The sequence below is a fragment of the Crocuta crocuta genome, unplaced genomic scaffold, assembly GCF_008692635.1.
Source record: "Crocuta crocuta isolate KB4526 unplaced genomic scaffold, BGI_CrCroc_1.0 scaffold134, whole genome shotgun sequence".
NCBI classification, from domain to species: Eukaryota; Metazoa; Chordata; class Mammalia; order Carnivora; family Hyaenidae; genus Crocuta; species Crocuta crocuta.
Window position 1 is genome coordinate 3,581,875 of NW_027530183.1, and position 22,834 is coordinate 3,604,708.

Consider the following 22,834-nt stretch of genomic DNA (forward strand, 5'->3'; position numbering starts at 1 on the left):
CCTCTAACCACACCATGTCCACAGTCATTTACAGAAATTAGAAACAGACTCCGGGATCCCTTCCCACAGCACGCACAGAGCAGAGCCGTACTAGTAGGACGGGGCGATGTCACTCCCTACTAGCCCACAGTCTCTTATGTATGCATGCCCCCTCTGGGGTTTCATTCCCATAATCTGGCGGAGAAGGGGGGATCTAGCCACTTCACTGTGAAACTTCGTCTCATCCTTCCCCACCCCAGCCACCCCACCGCGAAAACCAAAGCAAACAAACTTCCTTCCCCAGCAGGGCAACAGAAGAGTTGGTTGCAGGGGCCAGAGCAAAAGCCGAGAGAGGAGGAGGCCAGGGAGCGTGGTGTACTTTGTTCCGCACTTCTGGATATCCACAGCAGAGCCCAGGGCTGCTCTCGTCCTTACCCGCTCGTCCGGAGACCCGGTCCTGCTACTGCCGCGCGGGGCGAGGGCTGAAGGGAAGCGGCGTCGGGGCGGGCCGCCGGCAGCCGCCTGGGGCGCCGAGAGCCACCACCTCTTCTCCGCCGAACGGCTGCGGGCGTGGGCCGAAGGAGCTGAGGAAGGAGCCTGGGGAGGGGGCGAAGAGGAGCAGCATCTCCTCCTCCTCCGCGCCTCGGAAACGCCCCTCCCGCGGCGACCCCGGCCGACCGCCTGACCCCCGAGCGCTGGCGCACCCTGTCTGCGCTCCTGTGCTCTGCGCGCCTCCCAGAGCTTCGCCCAAATCCTCCGGCGTGGGGCGGCTCAACTCCGGCAGCCAGCTCCGAGCGCTGGCGACACGGCTGAGGCGGACCGCGGGGCTGCGGAGTGCTGCGCGCCAGCAAGGCGGTCTCTAGGGGCCGCGACCATGGTGTGTGTGACCCTCACCGCACCGCGGCCGCCGGAGCCTAGCGCAGCTCGGGCTCCACCTCAGGCAGCCGTGCCGGCCCCGCCCCCGTCCCTGTCACTCAAGCCTTTTCCCGGGCTCTAGGAGGACCGTCGAGCGGCGACCCTGCGCTCCCCTCCGCCTCATTGGCCTCCCTGGCATCAGCCCCGCCCCCTCCCTAGGGACGAGGTCGCCGGGGAGACCAGCGCCCAGGTTCCCCTGACAACCGGTGCCTAGGGCCTGGCTTTTGGCGTTCTGGGTAACCGGACGCTCAGGTTGATGGCCGGGCGGCCAAGTCCCTACCCCCTACACTGTGGACTCCTACTTTTCGGCCAAGCTGAAAACGCAGCCGACCGCCTCCGCGCTTCCAACTTCAGAAACTGAACTTTATGGCCCTGGGGAGTGTGAGGGAGAGTGAAAAATGCCTGACTGCTCGCTCTTCCCCTGTGAATCGAAGTAACCCCTCCCCCCCTTGCGCTCCCTCGCTTCCAGCCGAGTTTCCGTATTCTCACCGGGCGGATTTGGGCTTTGAAAGGGTGAGGAGATGAGGGGAGAGAGAGAAAAGGGCTGGGCTCTGCCAGCTCCCTGCAGCAATGTAGCAACTTGGAAATGGCGGGGTCAACGAAAACAGCTCGGTGAGTTTTCCCACAGTTGTAAAGTGATCTTCAAAGGTGTGCTGGCAGCTCTTCGTCGACCCACATGCCCTCGGGAAAACTCAAATACTCATATTTTTTTGGGGAAAAGGTATCTAAATTCTTACGTTAATTTTTCTCTGAAACTAAGATAATCCTAAAGTTAAAAAAATTAAAAAGTTTAACGTAATCGAATAAAATAGAGAATATCCAATTTTCTGTCTAGGACTACACACTGCGACTTGGCAAAGTAGATGTCCTAGCGGCTATTCCTCTCTTAAAAACAGAAAGATTAGGGTTTCAACAATTAACAAGGAAGTCTTGCTAAATTCATGAGCGAACAGTGTCTTGTCTTTTGAGTTTCAAGTTTGAGTTAATTCTCAGAAGTATAAGGTAACCTGGGGCACTCTGGGAAGGGGGCCTGGGGGTAAATGTAGTCCTGGACTAATAGTGTTGAGCCCTAGGTGAATCTAAACTTTATGGCTGGCTCCAAAATGGAAAGTTCTGAGGCGAAATTAAAACTGCAGTCCTAGGTTCCCTAGCCCCTGAGGCTGCTGTACATGTATGATGAATGAGGGAATTAATAGTAATGATTTACCTTTGGCGAGCACTCGAGTTTTCATTATCTCATTTACTAAATGAATAACTGTGATGTATGTGTTCAGTCAAATATGCCTTGCAAGAATGCACCGAATGTAATTACTCACAGTGCTAAGCACAATGGAAAATGCACAGCAAAATTTTAAGATAAGGTCCTTGCCCTCAAGGAGCTAACCACAGAGCCTAAGAAAGAAAAGTTGCATTCTTGAAACAATTTGAGATTAGGACTAGAATGTGCAGATGAACTTTGAGTACAGGAGCAGATGAAAGAAAGTCTGTGGTAGGTAGAATGGACTGGATCAGTCAGATTAGGGAGGAGGGGAATTTAAACTGGGTTTTTTTTTTTAATATTTTTTATTTATTTCTAGGAGAGAGAGAGAGAGACAGCGTGAGCAGGGGAGGGTCAGAGAGAGAGGGAGTCACAGACTGAAACAGGCTCCAGGCTCTGAGCTGGCAGTCAGCACAGAGCCCGACGCGGGGCTCGAACCCACGAACCGTGAGATCATGACCTAAGCGAAAGTCGGACGCTTAACCGACTAAGCCACCCAGGCGCCCCTAAACTAGGTTTTGAAGGGTAAGTAGTAGGATGAATGAAGCACAGATGAGGAAAGACAGAAAATTGAAGGCAACAACGTAAAACCAAAGTGCAACAACAGGAATAGAGTGGTGAAAGTAGGTAACAGTAGAAAAATAATAGAGAAGACCAGCTCAGTCAAACTGGAGACAGCAGTGAAGGATTGGAATCCTTTCCCTAATCCTTCCCTGATTTTCTGAAATAGGAAGTTTTTTCAGTATTCTGGTTGATGTATCAGGGTGGTAAGGTAGAATATCTGCCTCGATTTGACTTTGAAAGAAAGTTCATATATTTACTAGAAGGAAAAGTAAATCCATAATACTTGGAATAGCTTGCAAGTTCAAGTCAGAAAGAAAGTATAAAGAGTAGAGTGTTGGAAATTTTCACAAAAGTAGACAAACCACAGAGTTGTGAGCTTTGTGTTTTTTGGGGTTTTTTTTTTCTATTAGGGCTATTTCAGGTGGTTGCCCTCAAGGCTTCTTCACCAGTAATCCTTCTGTTTTGTATAAGCTAAAAGGCTGGTTTTAAAATAAATGGCTGTGATACCAAAACCTGATAAAGAGTACACAAAAAAGAAATCTACAAGTTAATCTCCTTTTGGGTATAATGGAAAATCAAAACACATACTTAAAATACAAGTAGAACTCAGAACTATGTCACAAATGCTACTGCAAAATTAAGAGGCATTAGGTATCTGTATGAATGTTTCAATTGATAATGAAAAGTATTTGGTAAAATCTAGCATCATTCCTTAATAAAAACTTTTAAATAATGTAGGATAGGTAATTTAACAATATATATTTTATACCAAAACCAGAAGCTTGCTTATAATGAAACATTGTCATTATTCCCATTGAAGTCAGAAACAGGGATATGATAGCCAATCCAATGAGACATGAACTAGAAATACAAAATTAAATACTGAAAGTAAATTAGGATTGCTATTTGTTTGCAAATTATATGAAAACTCCATGGATCAATTGAAAAACTTGTAAAATGAGTTAAGGTAAGCAGTTATAAAAATTAACATACAAAATCAAGAGCTTTCCCATGTACAAACCCTAACTAGTTAGAACATATGATATAAAAAGAATCCTATTTATAATGACCACAATTAAATACCAAAAAATGAATACCAAAATAAATTAATAAAAAGTACTTTATCTTTTTTTAAGTTTTATTTATTTCTGAGAGAGAGAGAGAGAAGCGTGAATAGGGGAGAGTCAGAGAGACACAGAATCTGAAACGGGCTCTAGGCTCTGAGCTAGCTGTCAGCACAGAGCCCGATGCGGGGCTTGAACCCACAAACCATGAGATCATGACCTGAGCTGAAGTCGGACGCTTAACCAACTGAGCCACCCAGGTGCCCCAATAAAAAGTACTTTAAAAATGATGACCTTATGGGACAAAACTGTTTGAATAAAGAAGAGATATACTTTTAGATTAAATACTAAGACTCAAAGATCATAAAATTATAATATCTTTTACAAGTAATCTACACATCTAGTATAGTTTTAATCAAATGTGTAACAGTACTTTGGGGAATTTGAGAAAATACTTTAAAATTCACTTGGAAGATTAACCTTTTAGAAATAACCTATGTTTAGCCACAGACTTGACACCAGACCAGGTACAGTATATGATAAATACTAGGTGCAGTATATAATAAAAGAGGAACATGTATCATTCAATAAATAGTGTTGAGAAATCTAGCTATTTCTTGTGTGCCTTTTCAGACACACAGACACACACACACATACATGTGTTCTTTTTCAAAGTAAGGTTAGCTCACATACTTTTCTAATGCTTTTTTTAAACTTTGTAATATCTCTTTGATCTCTATTTTCAGATCTTCTCTCTAGATATGCCTTTTTTGAATGGCTGTATAATGTTCTGTTGCTTAGATATGACATAATTTATTTAACCCCTCCCTTTTTAATTGACACATAGGTTATTCCCAAACCTTTGCTATTCCTTACAATTCGAAATCTATTTCTTTGTAACTGGTCCTGTCTTACATGTGAAATGGAACTGTAGGTTTAGTTTCTACAAATGTGATTGCTGGATTAAAGAGTAGGCACATTTTACATTTGATAGTCAAAACCAAGCTGCCCTCTAAAGTAGGACAAATTAGGGACACCTGGATGGCTCAGTGGGTTAAGCGACCAACTTCGGCTCAGGTCTTGATCTCATGGCTCATTAGTTTGAGCCCCGTGTCAGGCTCTGTACTTCAGAGCCTGAAGCCTGCTTCAGATTCTGTGTCTCCCTCTCTCTCTGCCCCTCTCCTGCTTGGGCTCTGTCTGTCTCTGATTCTCAGAAATAAATAAATGTTAAAAAAAATTAAAAAGGGGCTCCTGGGTGGCTCAGTCGGTTAAGTGTCTGACTTCAGCTCAGGTCATGATCTCATAGTTTGTGGGTTCGAGCCCCGCGTTGGGCTCTGTGCTGGCATCTAGCTCAGAGCCTGGAGCCTGTCTTTGGATTCTGTGTCTCCCTCTCTCTCTGACCCTCCATTGCTCATGCTGTCTCTACTTTTCTCTCAAAAATAAATAAAATATTTTAGAAAAACGTATAAAAAATTTTTAAAAAGTAGTACAAGTTAGTCATCCCAGTACAGGTGGCAAGTTTGATAGCACACTTTGTTTCCCCCCACCTTTACCAATACAGCATTAGGAAACTTTTTTGGTCTTTGCCAATCTAATAGGTACAGAATGCTGTCACATTACAAGTCTAATTTTCATTCTCTTATGAGTAATTTTTTGTATGCTTATAAGCCTTTTTATTTTGTTACAAAAAACATTCTTTCATGGCTTTGTTTTTCACATTTTATTCTTTGATCCGTATGAAATCTGTTTGGTGGTAGCAGCATATACCCACTTGTCTCCCAAATCTTAATGAGCTCCCAAGTGGTTCATGGACCTCAGAATATTCATCAGAGACCAGCCTTTTGTCACACTCTAAGTCAGGAATATTGTATGTGGGGCCCACAGATCATCCGTTAACAGACTCCTTAAGACTGTATTCCAGGTATGTGTATTTGTGAATTTTTCTAGGGAGAGCATCTATATATTTCAGAAAATTCAGAAAAGTGTTTTTCTATCTTTCCAAAATGTTAAGATTGTGTGCTTGAAATGCCAATGATTTTAAAATATCACCTTTACCTTAAAGGTTGAAAAGAATTCTAGGCTAACCTACATCTGTAAATAGCAATGTTTTCCCAGCTGGCTTCTTGTGTTCATCTCAATATGAAACATTTGTATTCTGGCTTGTACCAACTGTGTTAGTGTTTTTCTTCCTTTTAAGCCCAGAAACATATTATCCTTTTTTGCTTACAGAGTAAGGACTGTGATCTCAGAACTTTGCCCAGGGGAGAAGCAGAAGCAAGATAAGTAATCCACCAAAACATGAGCAGGTAATTGGAACACAAAGGCTGACAGTGCTTAAGGAAGACTTTGTGAGACGGTACTGACACTTCCAAGTGAACCAAGAATTAGCTGGGGGAAAATGCAGCAATGGAAACCAGATAGGACTACAATTACCCTAAGGTCCATTGAATAAACAGGTGATTTTCTTTTGGTAGTGGCTGAACTCTCTTTAGAATGTGAGAATTCCCATAGGATGTAGTGTTACATGACAGCAATGGCACAGATAACTCTAGACATTGGGAGGCAGCCTGGTAGCTCAGCACAATGAAAGTGCACAGCATTTGCACTCAAAAGACCTAAGTACAAATCTTGGCAAGTCACCTCACTTCTCTGAGTGTCATTTTCCTTATTTATAAAGTGAAGGAAATAAGAATAGCTGATATGTTCCACATATAATAGCCTGTAATGTTCTTTCAATATTCATCAGTATTACATGAAATAGTTGTAAACTTCCAAGTGCTATTTAAGAAAGTCAAGCAACAATAACGACAAAAGCTATGCAGATTTTTTTGGAATTAGTGTTTTAGACTTATTCAGAAAAAAAGATTTCTAAATAATCTCTTTCATTCAGAAGAGAAACTTTTTTTTTAAGACTGGTTGTTTATTTTTGAGAGAGAGCACACACTGGTGTGGGAGAGACAGAGAGAGAGGGAACCAGAGGATCTGAAGCAGGCTCTATGCTGTCAGCAGAGAGCCTGATGTGGGGCTTGAACTCATGAACCATGAGATCATGACCTGAGCTAAAGTTGGACATTTAACCAAAGGAGCCACCCAGGCGCCCCTGAAGAGAGACTTCGAAAAAAAAAAAAAAAAATTCAGGTACCAGTGGTAGCTAGTCCCATGAAAGATTACGTCACAAAATTTTAATTGTGGTGCTGCTGTAACCAATTTTCTTCACCAACAAGATTCTTAGCTCTTTTCCAGTTTCCCCTAAGGCCCCAAATTGACCAGGGTTTGTTAGTTACTTATACCAGGGCTGGCAGTGTATTAGGCTAAAAACATTTACCTACTCCTGCTTGATTTGTCAGTTACTCGGTGGCTCTGCATGAGCCCAAATATTTCCTGGGTGCCTCAGCTAGAAATTCTCACTTTTAGTCACTAAGGAGTTAAAACTGCAAAGGTGTTCACTTTAGAAGGTGGAAGTTAAAATTCACATTACCTTCCAGTTTTCTCTCTTTGCACATTAGTATAGATTGGTTTCTCAGATTAGGTAGTTGTCACTTTAAACCCTGAGGGTGAGAGTTACTGGAGAGGCAGATTTTAATGAGCTTGAAGGGGAAGAAGAAAAGGGGGAAGCTAGTTTCGGGTGTGAGTGGAAGAGAAAGAGAGAGTGAGAGAAGAATTTGGTGGGCGGAGAGGTGTGTGGTATGAGGGTGACTCGCCAAGGGACAGAATCAGGGAAGTATGTGTAGTACTAAAGGGGTGTGGCACTGGGCTCAAACTGCCTAATTCACAATTTTTACTAGGGCTGGTCCTGTCTCTGACTCATTTCTACTGCTTGTCCTGGCAAGTTATGTAACTGCCTGTTCAGTTTGGTTGAACAGAGTATGGCAAATGAGCAGAACCCTTCTGTTTTTTGAAACAAAGCCACGTTTGAACATACACAAAGTAACCTAATAACGAGCATACTGTCCTCTAAACCTGACCTAATAGGGCCTTGCCTTAGGGTTCATGACTGCCAATCTTGATTTTCTTAAGTGTTCCCAGAAACGGAGACCAAATCAGAAGTGAAGCTTTCTAGTTTACGTTCTGTTTTGAAGAGGGTGATTTCACACTGTCCCACGGGAGTCAGCTGCCGTGCAAGAAGTTGATCATTAAAGGCTTTGTTAGGCAGAGTTGGAGTGTTTTAATGAAACAAAACATCACTTCACAAAAAGTTTCTTAGAGGTTGATTGATTTTTACATTTTCTCGTTTAATGTCTAGTAGAAAACTTGGGAGGAAAAATAGTCTTAGCTACAGACACTGATTATCAATTTAGGGCCAAATCCAGACTTAGGATACTCGTATAAACAGGAGAAATGCCACATTTCACAACCACATGAAAAGAGGAAATTTGTCTTAGAGACTTGAAGCTGTTAAAGATGAGTTGTTATTTAGTTTACCTTAAAAATTAAAGTAGAGAACTATTAAAAATTATACATATGTAAATTAAGTATTTTATTTTTACCAAAAACCTATCATTATACATTCATTAGCCAATCTTTTGATGTTGGGCCAAGGTTTTTCAGACCATAAATCTGCAATTGAGAGTCATAGGTTGTCAGTTTTACATAAACCTTTCCTAAATGCAAACTCTAAAATTTTCTGTTTTGGTTTTTATTAAAGGAAAAGTAGAACTTGAGGATGCTTGTGTAATATATTACAGTTTTCTTGCCTCTGGTAATTCGTAGCGGTAATTTGCTTTTCTATAGCCTTCAACTTCATTTTTAAAAATTGTGTTAAAATATACATAACCTAAAATTCACAACTCTAAGTGTGTTTATAACTTTCAACTTTATTTTCACTTTATTTTCATTTTGCACTTAACAAAGCGTATAAAAGTTAAATTACCTAAGTACATTAGCAAGAATAACTTACAGTAAGAGTTTGGGAAACTAAAACAATTGACATAAAAAAAATTTCTTAATGTTTACTTATTTTTAAGAGAGAGCAGAGGAGGGGCAGCAAAATCTGAAGCAGACTTCAGGCTCTGAACTATCAGCACAGAGCCTGATGTGGGGCTTGAACTCAGGAACTGCAAGATTATAACCTGAGCCGAACTTGGATGCTTAACCAACTGAACCACCCAGGCACCCCATAAAACAATTGATTTTTATGTATGTTTCATGAGGGCAGGATTTTAGTCTGTTTTATTCACAGCTGTGTCCCACCTTCTAGAAAAGCCTGTCACAAAGTAGACTCTCAGACACTGTTAAAGGAATGGATAAATGGCTGCTGGTGGTTATAACTCAGCTAGAGGAAGCATAAAGGTACAGGTATGCTATGCTATAACTCATTAGTAAGCATTCAGTGGCCATGGACATCAGTCTGTGCATTTTTATAGAGGGAATGGGAGAACATCGGTTAGTCTTGGAATGTGGTTTGACCAAGTGAAGGTCATTTAATAGAGCTATTTTATTTTGAAAAAATCCCCATATAGCATTAAACACCAGATGTTATATGCAGTAAGTGTTCTGAAGATAGTAATCTTTGTTGATTGTTGGTTGATCTCTTTATTCTTGGTATTCTACTGACAGAAGAAGAGAGAGAAATGGGCGAGGATAAATAGTAGAGATATTAATATGCAAATATATAGTTTACTCTTGGAGTGTGGAGGGGAAACACAACTTTTCTTACCCTCTCAAAACAGTTACTAAACTTTGATAGTAATATGAACTCAAAGAATAATGAACTCTTTTCCCTTTGATTAGAGAATATACTCTAATTACTCAGCTTTCAATAAGCATTCCCTGCTTCATTATAGTTTGAATGATCCTCCATTCTCTTGTCCAGTTCTCTTAATGGAAAGTCTTTCCAGTGTCACCAATGGCAACTCTAATTAGATGATGAATTGTAGTATTTATCAGCCAAAAACCTGTTAGGCAAAAATGACTGTCTTTAAAACTCTTACCAGCTTGAGCTGTAGATTGGATGGATTCCAGTTACATTAATAAAACAAATTGAGTCCCATCTTCTCCCAGAGGACCCCTAGAGTCCAGAAACTGTGTTGTCCACCTCTCATATTTCTAGGATTCTCCAAGTAATGGTTTACATGTGCTCTATAATGTTTGTCTTTGTTCTTATGCTCAAACTTCCTCCTGAAAGTCTAATGCCTGAACATCACATGCAGTAGGGTGCTTGCTCTTCCCACTGCAGCTTGTGCCCTCCATGGGACAATGTTGAGGAGATTGTCTCTCAGTGTTCCCAAAGCTGTCAGCAATGAGCCAGAACTGGGCTGGGTTCATCTGCAGAGGTGAGGCACCCTTGTGCCATACTTTGTCACATGGTTCTTGAAGCATCACTGTTCCATGTTCATTATATCACAATGTCTCTGTTGAAATTAACTATCTTAAGTACATGGGAGTAAATAAAGGGAGGTTGTCACCATACCATACCTTTTCCCTTACTGTCATCACCCTACACACACTCTCACATACAAACTCTCCCTGTTCCCTGAACCAAGCATAAAAGTATTTCTGTGCATAAACTCTTCCAAATAGATGCTTTAAGAGACCACCAGCCATCCCATTCAGCAAATAGCCAGACTCTGATAATCAGATTATTGTAGGAGAATGTGGTAGGGGATTAGTACCATTGGTTTTCAGATAGAAGAAGTATCTTCTAGTTAAAGGATAATCCCTTATTTTGGACATCTGACCATGTTTTTCCAGTAGAATATAAACTCTTTTAGGACAGTGCATCATAAAGGCTATTAACTCCAAGCAATAAAATATCTCTTAAGTAGTAGCTTAAACAGAAAGTGTTATTTTTCTCATAAGAAGCCAGATGGTCCTCAAAAAATTAAAAATAGAACTACCCTATGACCCAGCAATTGTGCTACTAGGTATTTATCCAAGGGATACAGGTGTGCTGTTTCAAAAGGACACATGAACCCCAATGTTTATAGCAGTGCTATCAACAATAGCCAAAGTATGGAAAGAGCCCAAATGCCCATTGATGGATGAATGGATCAAGAAGATGTGGAATAAATATATACAATGGAGTATTACTCGGCAATAAAAAAGAATGAAATCTTGCCATTTGCCGCTATGCAGATGGAACTAGAGGGTATCATGATAAGCAAAATTAGTCAGTCAAAGACAAATATCATATGATTTCACTCATGAGGAATTTAAGATACAAAACAGATGAACATAAGGGAAGGGAAGCAAAAATAATATAAACACAAGGAAGGGAACAAAACGTAAGAGACTCTTAAATATAGAGAATAAACAGAGGTTGCTAGAGAGGTTATGGGAGGGGGGATGGGCTAAATTGGTAAGAGGCATTAAGGAAGACATTTTTTGGGATGAGCACTCGGTGTTATACATAGGGGATGAATCACTGGAATCTACTCCTAAAATCATTGTTGCACTATATGCTAACTAACTTCGATGTAAATTTAAGAATAAATAAATAAATGAAAAAAAAAAAAAAGCCAAGTGGTAGGCAACTGCTTCTCGTGTCCAAGCCAGGGTCACTGCACTTCAGTTCTCTTTGCCTTTCTCTTAAAATTATGATAGGATCCTACAACCCAGCAGCTGCACTACTAGGTATTTGTCTATAGGGTATAAAAATGCTGATACTAGCACATGTACTTCCATGATTATAGAAGCAATATCAACAGTAGCCAAATCATGGAAAGAGCCCCAGAAATCCTTTGACTGGTGAACTGATAAAGAAGATGTAGTACACATACACACACACACACACACACACACACACACACACACACACACTGGAATATTAGTAGGTGGTCAAAAAGAATAAAGTCTTGCCATTTGCAACAATGTGGATGGAACTAGAGTGTATTATGCTAAGCAAAATAAGTCAATCAGAGAAAGAAGAATATCATATGACTTCACTCATATGAGGAATTTAAGATACAAAACAGAAGAACATAAGGGAAGGGAAGGAAAAATAAGATAAAAAATACAGATAAGGAGGCAAACAATGAGAGAATCTTAAATAAAGAGAACAAACTGAGGATTGCTGGAGGGGAGGGGAGTGGAGGGATGGGCTAAAAGGGTGATGGACATTAAGGAAGGCACTTGTTGGGATGAGCACTGGGTGTTGTATGTAAGTGATGAGTCACTCACTGGGTTCTACTCCTGAAACCAACACTCACTGTATGTTAAATGTCTTGAATTTAAATAAATTAATTTTAAGAAATCATAATAGGACTGCTGTAATTCCAGGTGTTCAATTCTCTTTCAAGACCAGATGAAGGCTGGGAAAGTATGGAATCAGCCTTGGGTGTTCTGTCTCTTTGTGTCTCTGTGTCTCTGTCCGTCTGTCTCTCTTTATATATAATAACCTACATATATATATATATGTATATATAAAGTTTTATATATATATACGTCTGTATATATACAATTAAAAGCTTTTCCTAAAAGACTTAACTTTTTTCACCTACATATTACTGGAGAAAATTGTGTCCAGCTAACTACAAGGAAAGCAAAGGCAGGCATGGGAAATAGGGTCTGGAAGTGGAGACTGGATTACTGCGGCAATCATCAGTATCTGCTGCTTTAGTATTCTTGGCATGGGTGTACTACAGGCAGAGTTTGGTTCAGTGAGTGGTGAGAATAGGGTGAACAGGTTATTTGGATGTCGTAAAAATAAGTTTTCCATGAATCTTTAAGTAAACAGGTAAGAACTTTATGAGAAAATTTAAAACAAATTTTAAATAAATTTTAAAAATTATACAATAATATTTTCATAAAATAATTTTCTTTATATCACTTCAACAATTGATTTCAGAACATGTTCAACTATAACCACAGTGGTAATTTCAAAGTATAAATATACTTATCAACTAAATGCAGAAATCTGACAAAAGATTGTGTTAGTATCATTGGCTTCCCAGTTACTATAGAAAATTTTCTGTCAAATTATTCATCTTTACAAGTCCATTGATTTGGTTCCCAATTTCTGTTTTGTGTCATCAGTGGCAGGCCACTCCCTCTCTCTTCTCCGACAGTGTCATATGTGTTTTCTTTAGATGACACAGATGACTATTTCAGTCTTCCTTTATAGATTAAGCTAAGTAAAATGTAACAGCTCTAAGGCACAAGAGACCTATAATGGAGGAGAAAACAAATAGCCAAAGTAGTTAATTTGACTTGATCTTGAATGAAGTTAAGGTTTATATAGTTCTGGTAAAACTAAAGTCCTGAGTTAATATTTGTGTTGTAAGTGCAAAAACCCTTACTTAATTTTGTCTATTTCATACTACAATTGTTATCATTCTTTGAAAAGCATAATTTTTATATTATATTCCTTTTGGCTTACTTTTTTTATTCTTACATAAATGAATTTGATATTTGTTGCTATTTTCACTTTTATATATGATGAATATTGCTTGTACTTTTGAAGACAAAGCAAAAAGCTTATAGAGTCACTATAAAATTCTGGAGAATTCTTAGTGTATTTGGCACCTCAAGAATACTTTAACTGAGAATAAATTTTTATTTAGCCATCTGCAAATCACCTGATTCACTTGCCACCTCAGTGTTTAAAAATAGGTATGAATGACCTAGCTTGTTTTTTTTTTAATGATTTCTAAGGAATTCATCAATGCCAACTAATAATACCCAACAGCATGCAGTTCAACTGTGTCATGGTTTTATTCCTATTAATAATATTTAAAAAAAATGATAGTGTATGCAAAGGTGCATAGATGTAGATTATACAAAGAATTTCAGGGTGCCTGCATGGCTCAGTTGATTAAGCGTCTAACTTCGGCTTAGGTTGTGATCTTATGGTTGGCAAGTTTGAGCCCTGTGTTCTGGATTCTGCACTGACAGCTAAGAGCCTGGAGGCTCCTTTGGATTCTGTATCTCTTCTCTCTCTAATTCTCCCCCAATTGTGTTCTCTCTCTCTCTCAAAAATAAATAAATAAACATTAAAAAAAAGTGGGGGGCACCTGGGTGGCTCAGTTGGTTAAGCCTCCGACCTTGGTTCAGGTCATGATCTCACAGTTCATGGGTTTGAGCCCCACATTGGGCTCTGTGCTTACGGTGTGGAGTTGGCTTGGGATTCTCTCTCTGCCCCTCCCCCACTGGCATTCCTTCTCTGTCTCCATATTAAAATATATAAACTTAAAAAAAAAAGAATTTCATGTTCTTATATCTCACCATCACTAAAATATATATAATTTTCATGAAAGTATATCAATTTAATTTTCCTAATTGGAGAGCTAATATAAGCTGTAGTTTGATGGGTTTTATCATATTTTTGGTAGCACATTATTATTTTTTAATAATAGACATTTGGAGAAGGCATATACCTTTGCTTATGGTGCTTATTTAATAGATATTTAATTTTTTCTTATTATTTTATATTTCTTGAATTTTTTTCTCTCCTTCTTTTGAGACCATGGAGCTGATATTTCCATTTCTGTAGGATTCTTTTGTTTTTTGAGACAAGGATGGGTTCATATACCTAAAGAAATTCCAAAAGACATGGTGCAATGACTTCTGATTGTCTTCTGGGTCTTTCCCTATGTTCAAAGTAATTTCTCTTCTACTTGAAATAAAAATGGAGGCAATGAATTTAATATATACCCCAAAGATAATATTAATTTAAATTGGAATAGAAGACCATTCATTCAAACACCACGAACATTCTATAATAGTGATTTTCTTTCCTTTTAAAAGTTTTTAATGCTTTTTATTTATTTCTGAGAGAGAGAGACAGTTCTGAGAGAGAGAGAGAGAGCAGGGGGAGGGTCAGAGAAAGAGGGAGACATAGAATCTGAAACGGGCTCCAGGCTCTGAGCTGTCAGCACAGAGCCCTTCAGGGACTCGAACCCACAAACCGTGAGATCATGACCTGAGCCGAAGTCCGACGCTTAACCAACTGAGCCACCCACGCGCCCCTATAATAGTGATTTTTCTGTGACTATGGAACAGGCTTTGCTCCTGGGAAGAATCTTCGCAGAAGCAGAAAGAAACAAACTCTCCTTTGGTTTCATAGTTCCAAGCCCAGTGAGTCTCACTGTGAAGCCTGTGAAGGGGGGGATTCCTGGTGAAGTTGGTGGATAGTTAGGGCCTACATTTTTCTTTCCTCTACCAACTCGCCATTCTGAGCTCCACCTTAAGTATATTTCCAACTGAGTTGTCCAGGTTGCATGGGGTTGAGGGATAGGAAATAAATGGTAGAAAAAAGGTAGAAGGGTTTAATTATTTATACAATTCGAGGACCCATAGTTTCCCATTAAAATCTTGTTGAAAAAGATTTGATTTCAACATTATTACTAAGGCTTTTAGGATTTGTTTTATGACCTATGAATATACCAAGAATGATATTTTCTTAATTTTTTTAAATGTGTATTTATTTATTTTGAGAGAGAGCACTCATGTGCATGCATGAGCAGGGGAAGGGCAGAGAGAAAATCCCAAGCAGGCTCCATGCTGCCAGCATATAGCCCGATCTGGGGCTTGATCTTACAAACCATGAGATCATGACTGGAGCTGAAATCAAGAGTTGGTGACTTAATGGACTGAGTCACCCAGGCCCCCTGATATTTTCTTTAAATATGAGAGAGAAAAATCTTTGATAAAGCAGTGTGTTATTTAAATTTCAAGTAATTACTATTGAAGAGCACAGAAGATGACACAAAATTTAGCCAAATTAATACCACTGATTTATCTTTATACAAGGGATATTGTTAGGTCTCATTATGAATTTGTTTCCGAACATAACTGTTTGTTAAAGTATAGGTTTTCTTGAAGTTGACTTAACTAGAAACTTTTAAAAATGTCCTAAAAGCATAGAAAGTGCACACCTGATTTTAAAAATATTCTTTTAGTATCTGGAAATTGGAAAACTTTTAAAAATTGTTAAATAATTATTTCATAATTAAAAATTGTTATATAATTATGGTAGTTGACATCTTTAATAGAGGTATCATCTATCTGGACTTAAATTTTCTAGTTTGTTTAATGATGAGTATCTCTAGGATGGCCATACTTTAACTGACATAATAAATTTTATTTGAAAAATTGTTTTGTTTTTATTTCAAAAATTGTTTTGTAAAGTAAAGTAAGAAACTATATGGGAAATATTAGAAAAAATACACACACATATACACACACATATCTAGATTTGCTTGTATTTACTTAAAGAAATATTGAGAGAATTCATGTCATTAAAAGATGCTGTTAAAAATGGTTACCTGTAAGGAACAGGGAGGAATGAACAGCATTCCTGAATCTGGATTGCAGCAAGAGCAAGACTTCTTACTGTATACATTTTGATGTCATTTTGCTTTGTGAAACAGGTAAGATTACCTGGTCAGAGCAACAAAAGTCACACATATAGAACCTCACACAGGAAAAGAAATATCTGAGAAAAGAAAACAGAGATGTGAGGAAAGAAACAGAGATGGGAAAGATTCTTGAAAATGGCTTTTGTTTTCTCTGAGAGTAGAGAATATATGCTGATCCCATGCATTGCTATAGTAGTGACAGGAACTTAGTGTCTTTCTTCCTTTCCTCTGCAGTGTATCCTGTTATTAAAGATCTGTTGTTACTGTTAGAAGATATTGGGGGATGGGTGAGTTTCCAGGTTGGATTTGTAATTTCTTTATGGATGTTTAAAGAGTGAGTGAGGGGCTCCTGGGTGGCTCAGCCTGTTAAGCATCTGACTCTTGATTTTGGCTCAGGTCATGTTCTCACAGTTCATGGGATTAAGCCCCATGTCTGGCTCTTCAATGAGTGTGGAGCCTACTTGGGAATCTTGGTCTCTCTTTCTGTCACACACTAAATAAATAAATAAACTTTTAAAAAAGTGTTAAAGGTTGGGTGATATGTATGAGCTTAAAAATAATTATTAAGAATAACAGTGTCATCCTTATTTAACTTGCTTTCAATATTTTTCAAAAAATAACTTCATTGTTCCTCTAATATAGATGCTTTTTTATATATGTAATGATAGAGCTGGTAATCCCTCATTATCTAGTAAAGCTATTTCTTCTTGTTTGCTTATAATAAGGTCTGAAATGGTTATTCCATTAGGAATCTGGATCATCAGGATTTTTTGTCTGAAATGTTTCATTATGGTACTGGTTGGAACTTGATATTCAGGATGTCAGTCAAGACAGAAAGTTTTCTTTTTGTATATATTCTGTCCTCCCTGTATTTTTTCTTCTTTTCATTAAATCAAAATTTACTGAGAGACAAGCCTTATAAACTGCATTTTACTGAACACTTTTAAAATATGGGAAAGAATAATTAAGCTGAAAAATTTTATGATTTGAATGTTTATAAATATTTTAACATTTAAAAGTAAATATAATTCAGATAGTTCTTCTTCCAGTCTTTTAAAAAACACCAAGAAACAATAACAACAAAACAACAAACACTCTCCCCCCCAAAAAAAACAACCCCCAAATTGTCCACTGGCCCTTCTTCCCCTCCCCAAGTTATTTCTCTGTAGAGAGAACTGCTTTCAATTTTCGCAGCTCCTTATTCTGAATATTTACTTTCATGTTTGTAAATAACATCCATAGGCTGCTATTGAAAGGCAGCATACTAAGGTGGTGTTCAAGAGCTGGTGGGATCCAAATCCCAGCTCTATATTCACCACTTTTGTTTATATTGGTCAGTGTTTCTTGACTAGCATAACTGACACATTGTGCCAGACAACTTTTTGTTGTAGGGAGCTATTCTGAATTTTAGGCTGAGTAGCAGTATCCCTGGTATCTACCCCCACCCTAACTGCAACAACTAAAAATGTCTTCAGGCATTGCCAAATGTCCCCTGAAGAAACAAAATCACCCCCTGTTGAGAATCACTGATCTTGGGAAATTCAAGTTTTCTGTGACTTCCTTCCTTCCAGAGCAAATTAGAGTTAATAATAGCACTAAGTAATAGAGGCAATATGAGCAGTAAATAATTAGCATTTCTGAAGCACATACTGCCTAGTACAGTAAGTATTCTATAAGTATTTGCTAGAGAAATACAATCATATATAAATTTTCAGTTTTATATTTTATCCATTAGACATCTGTTCTTCCCATTTTCCCAATACAATTATTACAATTTCTGTTTATGTCAATATTCAGTCTTTATAATGATTATTATCATGTATTACTCAAAATTGAGTCACATAATATATTAGCATATTCATTTATATTCAGTGTATTTTCTTTTCTCATACTATTTTCTTTTCCTCCCCAGAGTAAATAATGCCTCTTTTTTTGTTTGTTTGTTTGCTTTGTATTCTTTGTAGCTAAATATCCCTAAACTCTCTTATTAGAAACATAAATCTACTTGATAAGATTGGACACATTTGGCATATTAACAGTTTTTCCCCCTGGGAGACATTCTTTCTAGAGCTTTGCTTTCTTCTGCTCCAATATGGACTTGATACTCTTTAGACCTAGCTGCATAGATAGCATCTAGAATTTTTTTTGCACCATTGTCCTGAGATTCCTCTTATCTTTATTGTGTGTTTGTCCCCTATTTCTGGATCTTCTGCCTTCTGCCTTCTTCTTTCTCCTTGTAGTTTTTTCCTTTTCCAGTAGACCCTTTGAATGTCTTAACATATATTTATTCTAAATATAATTATTATATTATGGAAATTATTTTCCCTCAAAATATTAAAGGCACTGATTTATTGTCTTTTTCTTTTTTTTAAAAGTTTATTTATTTTGAGAGAGAGAGAGAGAGAGTGTGTGTGTGTGTGTGTGTGTGAAGGACAGAAAGAGAGAGTGAGAGAGAGAATCCCAAGCAAGCTCTGCACTGTCAGCACAGAACCTGATATGAGGCTCAAATTAAAGAACTGCAAGATCATTGACCTGAGTCAAAACCAAGAGTTGGCCACTTATCTGACTGAGACACTCAGGCGCCCCTGTTTCATTGACTCTTATAGGGTTGCAGATTAAAGTTTGATACCATTTCAGTTCCTGAATCTTTGTATATAAATTGTTTTTCCTCAGTAGAATGTTTGCAGTCCTTTTCCATTTTGTCTATGATCCTCTGAAGTCTTACAATGATGAACATACTATAGCTCTTTTTAATATCATTATGCTGGGTACTGGAAATTCAGGCTTTTTGTTCAGGGAAAATTTCTTGTACTATAATACTATTAATAACTNCACTCTCCCTTAATTTTCTTTTCCTTGTCTTTTCTATTTTCTGGAAAGTTTTTTTAAATTTCTTTCTTTCTTTCTTTCTTTCTTTCTTTCTTTCTTTCTTTCTTCCTTCCTTCCTTCCTTCCTTCCTTCCTTCCTTCCTTCCTTTCTTTCTTCCCTTTATGTTATAGGCTTCTCTCAAATGTCCTGTGATCCTTGTCTACATGTTTAAGAAATAACACTATCTGGGCACCTGGTGGCTCAGCTGGTTAAGCAGCTTATTCTTGGTTTCAGTTTAGGTCATGATCTCTCAGTTTGTGAATTTTAGCCTTGCATAGGACTCTGTACTAACAGCACAGAGCCTGCTTGGGATTCTGTCTCCCTCTTTCTCTGCCTCTCCACTACTCACTCGCTATCTCTCTTTCTCTCTCTCTCTCTCAAATAAATGAATAAATAAACATTAAAAAAAGAAAAGAAATAAAACTATTATTTTCAAATTGCATGATTATTCCCTCCAAATCCCAAGAAAGTGAAACAACAAAAAAAAAGAAGAAAACCTAAAATTAATGAGTGAATTATTTAGCTGGTCACAAGATAAAAAAATCAATTATCTTTCCTTGGAATGAACAATTAGAAATTGAAACTTTTAAAAATATGATAACAGAATCAAAACATGAATATTATAGGATAAATCTAAGAAAAAATATGGAATATTTATTATTGAAAACTATAAGACATTGGCGAGAGAAATGAAAGACCTAATAACTGGAGAGATACACCATGTTCATAGGTAAAAATAATTGCCTTTTTTAAGGAGTTAATTATCTCACATTTATCTGTAGAATTGAGCAATTCAAATAAAAATTGAAGCTCCTTTTTGGTAGAAATGGACAGACTTACTCTAAAATTTATTCGGAAATATAAAGGCTAAAATTATTCTGACACAGAAAAACAAAGCATATGATCAAATGATCTTCAACAAAGATGATAAGGTAATTTAATGGTATAAAAGATAGATTTTCAAAAAATGATGTTGGGAGGTACCTGGGTGGCCCAGTCAGTTGAGCATCCGACTTTGACTCAGGTCACATCTCACAGTTTGTGGGTTCAAGCCCCATGTTGGGCTCTGTGTTGAGAGCTCAGAGCTGGAGCCTGCTACAGGTTCTGTGTCTCCTTCTCTCTCTGCCCCTCCCCACTTACACTCTGTCTCTCTCTCTCTCTCAAAAATAAACATTTAAAAAAAATTTTTTTAAATGATGCTGGAACAATTAAATATCATGCAAAAAAATATATAAAATTTTATACTAAACCTAAAACCTACTTATAATAGATTTAAAAAATTAACTTGAAATGAATCATAGACCAAAAAATATAAAAATTTCTAGAAGAAAACGGTAAAAATTTCTGGAAGAAAAATGTTTGTGACATTTGGCTAGCAAAGATTTCTTAGGACCTAGAAAGCATGAAATATAAAAGAAATAAATTGATACATGTTATCAAAATTAAGATCCTAGGGATTCCTTGCTGACTCAGTCAGTAGACCTTGTGACTCTTGATCTCAAGGTCATGAGTTCAAGCCCCAAGCTGAGCACAGAGTTTATGAAATAAAAAAGAAAAGAATAAGGAAAAAAACCAACAAAATTAAGACCTTGTGTTTTTCAAAAGACGTTGTTGCAAAAATGAAAAGACAAGCCACAGACTAGGAAAGAAAAAATATATATTTTAGGGAAGGGCAGAGAGAGAGGGAGAAAGAGAGAATCCCAAGCAGGCTCTGCACTGTCAGCCCAGACCTTGAAGTGGGGGCTTATCTCAGACCACAAGATCATGACCTGAGCTGAAACCAGTGATTCTATATATGAATTAAATGCTCTTATATTTGCAATTAAAAAGGCATTGTCCAATATAAAGATGAATGGTGAAATTTGGGTTAAATAAATGTTAAATTTCCTTTCCTTAGAAAAATATTAAACAGCATATAAGAAAAGCACCATGACCAAAAAAAAAAAAAGAAAAAAAAAGAAAGAAAGAAAAAAGAAAAGAGAAAACCATCACGACAAGTCAACAAGTCAAAAGAGAGACTGAGGAAGGGAAAAAAAAAAGCACTTTCTATTCTAGTTTTTTATTTTTTAGTAGGCTTTATGCCAGCATGAAGCCTAACATGGGACTTGAACTCATGACTCTGAGATCACAGACCTGAGCTGAGATCACTGAGCCACCCTGGCACTTCCCTATTTTAGTATTTTTAATTACATTTTCCTGCTTTTTGAGCAAGAGGCCTGACACATTAGAAGCTGACCTTGTATAAATTAATTATACACTTAAATTGTAATTTACCATGTGACCAAGACATCAGTTGTTGAGCTCTAATGTAGCGTTATGAGGAGATATCCACCAGATATGCCAGAATGCTCTGGAGCCTTCTGGGAGCTAAGTTGGAAAACAGGTTAATTCTCATCATTTAGGAGATAGATTTTTAATTTAATTCACTTGTTTTTAGTTTGGCACTCTAGCGCTTATCTTGCTTAGTGACCTCAGGTCTAGAGTCCCTGCATTTTAAAATCTTTGGAAAGTAAACCTCCAGTCTTCCTTTGAGTCCACCTTGATTCCTGTGGTTGTCAAGAGCTGGGGGATTGAGTAGTCTGTGTCTCATTCAGACTTGTAACCAGGCTTCCTGTCAGTAGCTCTGCTGACACTCACCTTTTAGAGGTACTAGGTGCCTCCAGTTCCTGAGGTTTTCCAAGGTTTTATGTAATGAATCCATTTGCCTCTTGACTTTCTAAGCTACAAGCGTGTACCTTTCAGCCTCTCCTCTGCTAAGAAGTTAGTGACTATTTACTTGATCATATGTTTTGCAGCTGTCAATTTACTTTTGACAGTTCTCTCTGCTCTTTTCTCCCCAGTTTTCCTTTTTCATCAGTGTTTTATATCTTTAAAAAACCCTTTTCTGCCATCATTTTTGTGATGTTTTATCAGGCAGGAGAGATAAGCATATAGATGTGTTCTACTCATTATCTGTTACTGGAAATATATATTTAGAATTTGGATGTTGCTGCAAAGACTTTTACTGTTTTTTAAAATTTATCTTATTTTCTATGGATTTCTTTCACTAAAAAATTAAATATTTTACTCTTTTATATAAAACAATGCAACTTGAAGAAATGAACAGTGAGTATGCCAAAGGCAGGTCAGGCTCACAGTGATATATAACAAGGATCCATGTCCATAGGAGGGATAGGGATTATGGTGTCTTCGCAGTAGGATTTCCTACACGTGCTCACATAGCTCTTCCAGATCTTGCTAAAACACCATCGGGCAACTGGTTATAATTGGAATTGAGTCTATGGTTTGGGTACAGAATGAAAAGTCATCAACACCTGGAACTAATCATATCTAATCCCATCTGGATATTTGCTTATCTGAGGACCTGAACCTCCCATGGATGACTAAAGTTTTCCCACCATCACCCTTGGTGACCCCTCTGCCCATCCCTCTTGTTTTGTTTATTCCTACTTAGCTTTCCAGACTCAGTCCAATGCCATCTACTCCCAGAAGTCTATTGAAATCATTATGCAACGATGATTTAGGTGCTCCTCCCCAATATTTTCATCATTACTTGAATTCTTAGGTTATATTTTCTATCATTGTATTTACCACATTATAGTATAATTATGTTTAATTATTTCAGGGGTTAGCGCACTTTTTCTGTAAAGTTTACAGTTAGTAAATATTTTAGATTTTGCAGGCCAAGAGACAAAATCAAGGATATTATGTAGGTACTTATATAATTAGAGAAAATAAATTTTAATGATTTTTATTGACAAAATTAAAAGTAAAATAAGTACAAATTTCTTTGTAATACTGATACATTTATTGAAGAATGGAATTCTTTTGGAGAGGATATCATTTCTCTTACTTGTAGTTTAAATTTAGTGTTTCCATTCATCAAACTG

General features: G+C 37.8%; 1 protein-coding gene and 1 long non-coding RNA gene across 10 annotated transcripts in view; one reads left to right on the forward strand and one right to left on the reverse strand.

Annotated features, from left to right (window-relative positions):
* The window catches only part of PTPN13 (protein tyrosine phosphatase non-receptor type 13), a 199,399-nt gene extending 198,522 nt beyond the window's left edge, over nucleotides 1-877 (reverse strand). For all 9 annotated transcript variants that reach the window (XM_077765150.1, XM_077765152.1, XM_077765151.1 and 6 more), the window contains exon 1: nucleotides 415-877. The gene's annotated coding sequence lies outside the window, so the exon portion shown is untranslated. The remainder of the gene's footprint in view (nucleotides 1-414) is intronic.
* Nucleotides 878-1,135: 258 nt separating this feature from the next.
* Nucleotides 1,136-22,834, forward strand: part of LOC144232301 (uncharacterized) — a 130,205-nt gene continuing 108,506 nt past the window's right edge. The window contains exons 1-2 of the long non-coding RNA XR_013335359.1: nucleotides 1,136-1,506; nucleotides 6,010-6,086. This is a non-coding gene — a long non-coding RNA (uncharacterized LOC144232301). The remainder of the gene's footprint in view (nucleotides 1,507-6,009; nucleotides 6,087-22,834) is intronic.